Source organism: Crinia signifera, chromosome 5, assembly GCF_055691185.1.
Source record: "Crinia signifera chromosome 5, ASM5569118v1, whole genome shotgun sequence".
In the NCBI taxonomy this organism is placed as follows: Eukaryota; Metazoa; Chordata; class Amphibia; order Anura; family Myobatrachidae; genus Crinia; species Crinia signifera.
Genome location: NC_139221.1, coordinates 181614804 through 181625530, shown reverse-complemented (window position 1 = coordinate 181625530; position 10727 = coordinate 181614804). Strand labels below are relative to the sequence as shown.

The window sequence follows — 10727 nt, the reverse complement described above, 5'->3', positions numbered from 1 at the left end:
CCTTTTAATAATAAGAAAGTATTGATATAAACATATGACCTTGTTTGGAACTCAGGAGACAGCTACAAATACTGTCAGTGTCATCAGAGGAAACCCTTGACTTGCCAACACATTGGAACATGGAACATATTAAAATTGTGTCAATAATCAGTATGTATCCATGTATACACGGATGGGGGCAGCACGGATGCTGTAACGGTTAGCATCACTGCCTCACAGCGCTGAGGTCATGGGTTTGAATCCCACCATGGCTCTAACTGTGCGAAGTTTGTATACTCTTCCCGTGCTTGCATGGGTTTACTCCGGGTACTCTGGTTTCCTCCCACAATCCAAATATATACAGGTAGGTTAATTGGCTTCCAACAAAATTAACCCTAGTATGTCTGTGTGTGCATGTACATATGGAGGGAATATAGATTGTAAGCTCCACCGGGCAGGGACTGATGCAAATGTTCAAATATTCTCTGTAAAGCACTGCGGAATATGTATGCACTGTATAATAAACTGTTAATTAATAAATAAATAAATATACATACATAACCAGGATTGTAAAGCAACTTCATAATAGAAGCATATTAGAGATGTTTTTTTTTTTTTTCAGATTCCTTCATTCAGTTAAAATTGACACACTGGTTCTATGAATAATTGTTTATTCAAATCTACATAAATATTCCAAATTCAGATAATCACCAGAAGAACTACTACCATTCACTCAACTTGCAGAAAGCACACAATGCTAACTATTATATAATAATTCCCACCTTATAATGCCACAAGAACAAGAGCAATGATACCAATTGCAGCCCAGCAACAGTCTAATAGGGACAATACAAACACAATGTATACACACACACATGAAACAATGTAGAATATTGAGGCAAATTGACTTCTGAGCCTAACAAGTTAAATAAGAGGGGACTGGAGGCTGGCATTAGGCCAAATACCTATAATGTACAGCCAGGGACACATAAGGACTTTCAATGATGAGGGACAGGCTTTTAAGATAACATTCCATAAATGTGATGGCTTCATGTATCTTAAGCTTCATCTGAGAACCTCATCTTATCATTTCCTTGAATATTGTTGTTCTTCACCTTTGCAGAAGGGAGCAAATGACAGCTCTTTTGTAAGACTTCTCTTCAGTCACTCCATTCCAGCTGTCTGTAGAAGATCCTGCCTTTTCCCCTCTATACCAAATGCGGGCATGTTGTCTAGTCAGTTTCGTCCAGTCTCCACCATGAGATCTGACACCTTTGAGTACTCAGGACTTGGACCCCATGTCTACAGACCCATCAGTGCACATGCACAATCAGCGCCAGGCCATGGCCATGCTACCACCCTCGGTAACCCTGATATCCTATCTGCTTACTAATGGTTGAACTCCTTCCTATACCAAAGTAATATTCAAATTTATTTAATAAAGGCTGAGACCTGTGAGTATACCTATTCAGCTGGGACACCAGCTTTTTAACATTTGATCTTTTCGGAGGACAGTGTAAAGTTATACCATTTTCTATCATTATATATAGTTATGTATGTTTTACTATTGATTGTATTTATGTGTTTGAAATGCATTACATTTCTTTGTAATGTAATTTTATTTTTGTTACATAAAGTATCTTGAATTGAATCTGACTGTTAGTTTTGCAACACCTTTTGGTAATAAGTGTACTTAAATTTTAGTAACTACAGTGCTGTACTGTTATGTAGCTGTAATATAGACAAGCAAGGATGTTTTTAAAGCAACAATCATTTATTTGGCATGGCTTTGACTTCACATCCCATCGATGGTGTTAGCTTTTGAGAAGAAGACAATGAAAGAAACAATACATCACCAAAAGAAGACTCTTTCATAAGTATATAACAGCTGGCGCATTGAGAAAATGATTCCTTGATATTGTATAACAAATCTATGGTTTTACCTTGACATACTTTCTTCAGAAGCAAATGTGTCCTCCATGCTTGTGGCTCTATAGACTTTCTCTTTAGAATATAAAAAAAGAAAGATAACAGATGACAGAATAAAAAAAATCGTAGGGCATCTAGGATTTTCAGTGAGGGATTTGGGAATCTTGGTTAGGTGGTAATATGTAGAGGTGACAGGATGCGTACAAAGCTTGAAATGTAAAATATTTCTGGATATCACCACAGTGAAAGTCCTGATAACAAGTATCTACATTCTGAATATAATTAGGAGTAGTTTTAGTATTTAAAGTGGTATAAAAGTGACCTCTCTCTGACGGATACAAACAGCATCGGTTGATACAGTATATAGGAGTGAAGACAAAACTACAGTGATAAATTGAGAGCTAATCATCTTCTCTCTAAATCTTTTTTATAACATATGGTTTATTCGCTAGGACTGATATGTTTGATTTGTGGCATTAATAGGGTGTAACCCTTCTTAGAGGTGAACGCAACAAATGTTGTATTGGTGAAGACATAGTCAAACATTAACCAAGATACTGTAGATACTGTACCTTCAATAAAATATCAAGTAAAAATACATCAACAAGGTGACATAGCAGTTAGCATTGCTACCTGACAGTCCTAAAGTCATGAGTTAAATTTCAACCAGAACCTTATCTGTGTGGATATTGCGTGATATCTATGGGCTTCTAATTTCCTACCACAGTAAATACAATTACTGGTAGGTTAGTTGGCTCCTAAGAAAATATACTCAGTTTGAGTGATATAATAAATTCAGACTGTAATTCGCTGATGCAGTGGCATAACTTTGTCCCAAGAAGAAAAATTTGGTGCCCCATAAAGATAGCTGGATAGATAGAAAAGAAAGCAGAGAGGTACACAAGGGACAGTGACAGAGAGGAGAAAATGAAGAATGAGAAAAAGAGATAGGGTATGAGAAAAAAATTGTAAATAGATAATGAAAAAAGGCAGTTAGAGAGAGGGATGGAGGAGGTCACAGGGAAAGTGAGTGAATGAGACAGAGGGGGAAGAAATAGAAAGAGTGTCAGGGATATAAGAGGAAGGGGTGAGAGAAAAGGTGTCATGAATAAAGAGAGATATGGTGTCACACACAGAGAGAGTGTCATAGATAATGAGAGATGTTGAGCGAAAGGGGGTATTCAGGATGAGAGAGTAGTGAGAGAGATAGAGGGTATTAGCAAAAGTGATGGAATGAGAGAAAAAGGGAGAGAGTTTCGGTAAGAGATAGACAGTAAAAGGAGAGGGAAAACAAAAGAGTGGCAGGAATATTGAGGATGAGAGAGAGAGAGAGCAAGAAGGGGGTGTCAGGAAAAGAAAGTGTGAGAGAGAAATGGTATGAGGCAGATCCCCCCAACCCCAACAGGAGCCAGGTCCTACATCAGAGTGCAGCAATTGTGGCAGTGAGACAGGTCGCATGGAGGTGACTGTGGAATGGTCAGTGACAGGCTTTTTGCAGACAGGTCCCATCAACCCCAACAGAATAGGGAATTCCCCCAATACATGCCAGAATGATATATTGTCCCCTTAATAGGGTCCATATATCTGTGAAGGACTCCCCCAATTCTCAGGGAAATCTCACTGGTGGCAGCCAACTCAACTGTCTGCAGCAGTTCTGCAGCTGCACTTATGTCTAATGTCACTGACCACCAGGGAAGGTAAACTCTTTGGTGGTCAATGGGGCATAGACAGCACTTTCCACTGCTCTCCTTTCTGACCACACCACATGTTCCATGGAGTGAACACTCCTCCGATATCTTACTGGACACAACCATCTTGACGATGCCTCCACCTTTTGTTTAGCATCTACTGGACACATCTTGCCAAAGCCCATATATGTCATCTCTTTGGGGCATTCTCCTTCCTGATCCTAGGCTCTGTTTTTAACCCATCTTTCCCACAGCATAGTATGTAATCACTGTCTGCACTTGTGCAGGGCAGTCTGTATTATGGTGGGTTCATCTTCTGTGGATACTCTGCTGTATATTCTAAGTATCTCCTGTGAATATATTGATGGATATGAGTTTGTCCTGTGAATAAGGTACATTATAGGAAAGGGATCATTATCATTTGGCACACATGTATCACAGCATTGGGCACACATCATCTAGCTTTTATGTTAACACTATAATCAAACACCCATGTACATAGCTTAATTAATACAATTTCTTAAGGTTTTACCATACCATAAATATCATAAATGACAGGTTAGGCTTTTAAATAATACTTTATACATACACACACACACATATATATATATATATATATATATATATATATATATATATATATATATATATATATATATAATTTAGTAAATCCTACTCATCAGGAAAAGGGTAATATAATATTGTAAAAAACAATTAGGTACTTTAACCTATTGCCACTAATCAGATAGTCACCAATATCATTGGCTAAAGCATTTGTCCTACTTAAACTGTTCTATTAAATAAGTCCCTTTGTATTTACACAACAGGTTGATATGGTTTTGTCAATTGCTCATGTGCTGCTGGATGTCTTTATTGTTGTTTAATGTTAACATTAAAGCAATTAGATTTTTAGCTTTCCAGAATTAATGTGATGTAGCTGTGGCCTTTACTTGTCACAAATTTTTTATTTGTCTATTAATCAGAAGCTTTTACAGCTCATCCCAGCAATGCAGCAGACACATTTTAATTATAGCAAGCATCAACACTTAAACATTCATGTAACTCTTCACCTACAATAACAAAAAAATTGGAAAATGACAATTTATGTATTTGAAACAGTGGAAATAAGTTTGTTTATGCATAGAAATCCATTGCCGAGTAAAATTATTTCAAATTCAGAAAAAAAATGCCACAAACCCATAAGTATGCAAAATCTGCCCTACATTTTTCATTTTACTTTGTCTTTTTTTTATCATGGCAGTCAGACCCAGTGACACTTGCTATGCTGTGTCTCACAGTTGACAATACATTGCCATCAAAATCATAATTGAAAAAAATGATTAAACATCTTAGTCTACAAGTAATACATTATGTCAAATACCTATTACTAAGGAGGCGAAATTCATTATGACCAAAGAGAATAACCTAATGTGAACTTAAAGAATGGAGCAGAATTGTTAAATAATTCTTTGCATTTTAAAGAACATTTAATTAAAAATACAATATAACCATCACAATAATAGGAAAGCGAGTGATTAGAACTTGAGTGTCAATTATCATAAAATTCATCATTGTAATTCTTATTAAAACTCAGTGTTTAGATAGGTAATGATTTTATAATTTGGCAATTTGCATAAGGAGCCCTGAGATGGCTTATTATTTCAATCCTACACAATTACAATTCCAGCTCCATACATCAGAGCTCTTAGCAATGTAAAATCAGTGCACTAATTAATAAGCCATTTACTGACTGCAGCTAGTTATGGTGGTCCTGCAGCTGACCTTACGGAAGATGAGGCATCTCTGATGTGCCTGTGTGTAACTACAAACATAATGATGGGCCAGGAGGGAATCATTAAAAATAATTTACACCAGCCTTCATTTACAAGCTCTTTTGATAGCATGCTTCTCTGCTGTTTAAATGTAGAGTGTAGTCCCTACCATTTGGAAAGGGCCAAGCAGGATAGTGAATGAAGATACCTAAGTGGTTAATTAGGAGGCATTCGGACTCCACAAGAGCCTCCTGAAAAATTCCTCTGATGTCTGTTATGTCAAATGTCTCTCACAGGCAAAGCCACAAGAGGTAGCTAATACAGCAGGCTAATTATTTTGGACTAAGAGCAGCTGAGAATGGCCTGTCATTGAGTTGTGAGCACCCAGACCATGGATTGAAAATTGCTTTTGTTTAGCTGGATAACAAAAACATTGAAATGCTACTGTAAGTTTCGTAAGAATTTTAAAAGAGTGAACAGGTAAACTTTATTGTTTTTTTTTTATCAATTCATAATTGTATTTACATCTGGTGTCTAGTTAGGTGCAAATAATTAGTATACATATGTGTGAGCATAGTTTAATACAGAGTATATGCTTTGTTTATATGTTAATTAAATGTGCATAAAATGTTATGGTTATTTAAAATCATATAATGTATCATGCTTGTTTTTTGCTGACTGGAATATCAAGACAATCTTTGCTCAGGTAAGAAGAATGTAATTAATTGTACCATAACATAAGTTAAAATAATGTCCTCTCACAGTAGTGATAAATCATTTTGCAGTTATCTAAGATATTACTGTAAATAAAGTTTTTTTTTTTTGTTTTTTTACCTCAGGCTTGTTTTGGTTCTCACTCTATAGTATTGTATTTTCATTTTTTATCTATTATCTTTAATTTTATGTATTTTTTTCTGTAATAGGTTTGGATATTTTGCACATCATTTCTTGTTACTTTTTATAGATGTAGTCAATAGTTTACCAATATATGAAGTAATTTATAGAACATACAATATTTGATCATTTTCTTTTTGTAATTCAAGATAAAATAATATTCTGCAGCTTAGATTGATATGCTCTGTTATGTGCATATACTAAAATTGGTCAAGTTTGCATTAGAACCCATTTATAGAAGACTTTCAATTACAAATAAATGTCATATGAATAGGGATTAAAAAAGTGGATATCATCTTTTTAAGTGAAACTTGTTGATTTGTATTTAATATCATTTAATATAATAATGTGCAACTAAAGAGTTAACTATATAACAGCAAGGTCATAAAAAATGTATAAACTGACATGTATGTTACTTGTATATTACTTCACATAAATAGAGTTCACTACTATGATTTAGAAGAAAGTACATAATCTGACACTAGTGAACATTTTTGAATGGACACTTAAGGTGCGTACACACGGGGGGAGATATATTGCTCAGCAATATATTGCTAGCAATACATTGCTGAGCAATATATTGCTCAGTGTCTCCTTTTGATGAAAAGGAACCTCTGCCGGGGGAGCCACAGAGGTAATCAGCTGGTCGCAGGAGCAAGGGGCACACTCCCATCACTGGCAATATGGTCGCCAGCGACCATATTTCCAGCAATTTCAACCCCTATCGCCCCCATGTGTACACAGCTTATCAGGGACAAGAACTTCAGAATACTGAAAAACAGAGCTATGTACACTGTAACTAATAATATAATAAGTATTTTGTCTAGATATTTGTATCGTAATTATATATATATATATATATATATATATATATATATATATATAATTTACTTGGGCAAGGTGGCACTCAATCACAATAGTCAATGGAGGAGCGGTGCAAGGTCCAGAATTAGTTTTACAGCAACACTTATTCCTGTCAAGGAAAAAAAACCAGCACTCACGATGTATATGTATTTTTTTTTTTGTTTGTAATTATTTATACAATTCTGATGGTTATTTTATTTATTTATTTACATAAAAACGGGCTTGCCTGTGTTACTGTACAACATGAAGGCAACATTGAGGACTAAAAATGTTTTATGACTGCGCTATACTGGAACTGCAATATTTTAAAAAAAAATAGTTTTATTACTATTGTTGTTTTATCTCTTGTAAATAAGAGAGAGGATAAGTCTGGCAGAAATCTCTCCTAAATTGCAGATGTTTGGATTTATTACTTAATGGGAAAGATTCAATTAGCTGTGATGTTCAGCTGGAAACTTGTGAGTGAATATTTTACAGGATTTTAAATGAGTTGTAAATGTTTTTTTATAACATCCCTAAAACAAGGAAGGTTTTGCTACTGTATTAGCCATGGATCGCACAAGCTTCCCACAGAATTACCTCAATTTGCCCCTATATTCTGTATGTTAGTGCCCAAACAGAACATACAGTGTTCATGTTTTTTTGTATGTCTTTGTGTATTTACCTATGTATTTTTCTATTTTAGTGTGTACAGTATACTGTGTATGACTGGAAATATCTGTGTGTATTTACATTTATTTGTTCAAATATAGCTGTGAGTACTGTATGTCAATTTATAAATAGCAATACATAGTATATCACATCTTTAAAGTGTAAAGCAAGTATTAATGCCCATGAAACGCGGGGCGTACGCATATGGTAATGAGCTCTTCACGCCCCTCTCCACCCCCTGCTCGGATGGGTCCAACCGATCATTTTCTGCACGGAATTCACACCATGTTCGGAAGTGCGAGGCGTTCACACATGCACAGAAACGCCTCTGCACATGCGCAAACAGCAAACATCGGCTGTCCAAAAATTCTAAATGCCCTAGGTGTCAAAGGGAAAATGCAGGATTTTGGCATATGATATGGGAATTTCCAGATACTGTATCCATGTTTTTTGGAGTGCTGTTTGGAGGGATGTGCTGGAAACCGCTCCAATGCTGCCTGAGTTAGATTCAATAATATGTCTAATTGGTGTTGGAGTTGAGGAAACATTTAAAAAAAAAATGTATATATATATATATATATATATATATATATGCTGGGATGGATGTAGGCGGCACTCTCGGATTTAGTGAAGCAAAGAAACATTTATTGTGGCTCCAACATGTTTCGGGCGCAGCCCGTCCTCAGGGAACAATCCACACAGTGCAAGTGAACATATAAATACACAAACCAAGCAGAGAAAACCCCGCCCCCCGCCTCATCAGCCCACAACAACTCTCACCTGCGAGCTCCCCTGCTGACTGTCTCACCTGTAGCCATCACTGCGCTCTGCCGGCCCGGACACCATAGTTGAAGCTGCAGCTTCTTCTTCTGATGTCATCAGCCTTCGCCTCACGCTGTGGAGTGCACAGGGAGTCCAAGCCTCGTTCTGGGTGCCGCTTCCGGTGTACGTTGCCTAGGCAATGAGACGCTCCTGTGATACAAAAAATCAAACTATTAAAAAACTGTGATAATGTGTTTTAAGAGACCTCATTAGGTCAGTTTAAGAGACACCAATCTGGCATCATTTAATAGCTGCTGTATTGCAGCAGTGCATAAAAAATATATTAAAAACGGACAAAATACATACAAAATGGCACAGCAGCAATTTGACAGATCTAATCTATATAATTCTAAAGGTTCTTATTTCTTTAGACCTGTCAGTGACAACATCTGGGTAAATTTGTAAACAGTACAAAAATTAGATAAAATGTTGTAACCCATGTTGCTCATTTAGGCCCCTGGGGGCCAGCGTGTCAAGTAAGTGGATCCACCTGGCCTCTGCTTGTAAAAGTTGTTTTTTTCTATTACCTCCTCTGGCTGTGGTGGGAACCTGATCTATGATTTTTGATCTGATGCTTGCCAAACTGTGTTTGTGTTCTACACAGTGGCGAGCTACTGGTTGGTCACTCCGACCTGTGTTGATGGCCTGTCGGATGGCCAAGCGGTGATTGGCCATACGTTCTTTGAACTGACATTCTGTCTTGCCCACGTAGTACAGACCACATGGACAAGACAGAATATACACCACGAATTTAGATGAGCATGTGACAGAGTGTCTAATTTTAAACTTTTTTCCAGTATGCGGGTGACTGACTATGTCCCCCGTAAGCATTGAGCTGCAAGTAATGCAGCCAATGCACTTGTAACATCCTTTAGGTCTTGACAGGAAATGTGATGGTGTGCTTATTTTTACAAGTGTGGATACATCGGTTTTGACCAAAAGGTCTGCCAGATTACGCCCCCTCTTATAGGCTGGCATGATCCGGGTGTTGTGTAGACTTTTTAGATCACGATCTGTGGCAACAATAGGCCAAAGTGCTTTAACCTTTTTAGTGGTCTCTCCGCTTTCCACACTAAATTTAGTAACCCAGGGGATCCTGTTACCCAAAGTTTTATCTTTGGTTGCCCCTTTTAGTGCCTGTTCTCTGGGTGTGGCCAAAACCTTTTGTTTAATTTTAACCAGATCCCTGGTTTTATAGCCTCTCTGTTCAAACTTGGCTTGCATATTATCAAGTTCTTCCTGTACCTTATCTTCCCTGCTGGTGATTCGCCTCACCCTCAACATTTGAGAGTAAGGTAACCCCTGCTTCAGGGGGATGGGATGGCAACTTTCCTGTCTTAGAATGGTGTTGAGGTCTGTTTCTTTAACAAAAAGTGATGTTTCAAGTTTGTTATTGATCAACTGTATTTTAACATCCAGAAAGTTAACTGTATCCCTACTAAGATTGTATGTGAGTTTGTATGTGAGTACGCGTATATGAACGCAATTGATCATAAATTATTTTTTTCAGCGCAACATGCAGAGAAGGTGTTACTGTATTTACGTTTTATTGATGACTTACTTGTTCTTTGGCGGGGCACCCCAGAAGAATTAAAAGAAGTGTTTGAAGCACAAAATGCTAGCAACAGCCCAGTAAAACTCACATACAATCTTAGTAGGGATACAGTTAACTTTCTGGATGTTAAAATACAGTTGATCAATAACAAACTTGAAACATCACTTTTTGTTAAAGAAACAGACCTCAACACCATTCTAAGACAGGAAAGTTGCCATCCCATCCCCCTGAAGCAGGGGTTACCTTACTCTCAAATGTTGAGGGTGAGGCGAATCACCAGCAGGGAAGATAAGGTACAGGAAGAACTTGATAATATGCAAGCCAAGTTTGAACAGAGAGGCTATAAAACCAGGGATCTGGTTAAAATTAAACAAAAGGTTTTGGCCACACCCAGAGAACAGGCACTAAAAGGGGCAACCAAAGATAAAACTTTGGGTAACAGGATCCCCTGGGTTACTAAATTTAGTGTGGAAAGCGGAGAGACCACTAAAAAGGTTAAAGCACTTTGGCCTATTGTTGCCACAGATCGTGATCTAAAAAGTCTACACAACACCCGGATCATGCCAGCCTATA

At 37.2% G+C, this 10727-nt stretch overlaps 1 long non-coding RNA gene across 1 annotated transcript in view; it reads left to right on the top strand.

Moving 5' to 3' along the window:
• The first annotated feature begins 5605 nt into the window (after positions 1-5605).
• Positions 5606-10727, top strand: part of LOC146079605 (uncharacterized) — a 56126-nt gene continuing 51004 nt past the window's right edge. The window contains exon 1 of the long non-coding RNA XR_014474639.1: positions 5606-5848. This is a non-coding gene — a long non-coding RNA (uncharacterized LOC146079605). The remainder of the gene's footprint in view (positions 5849-10727) is intronic.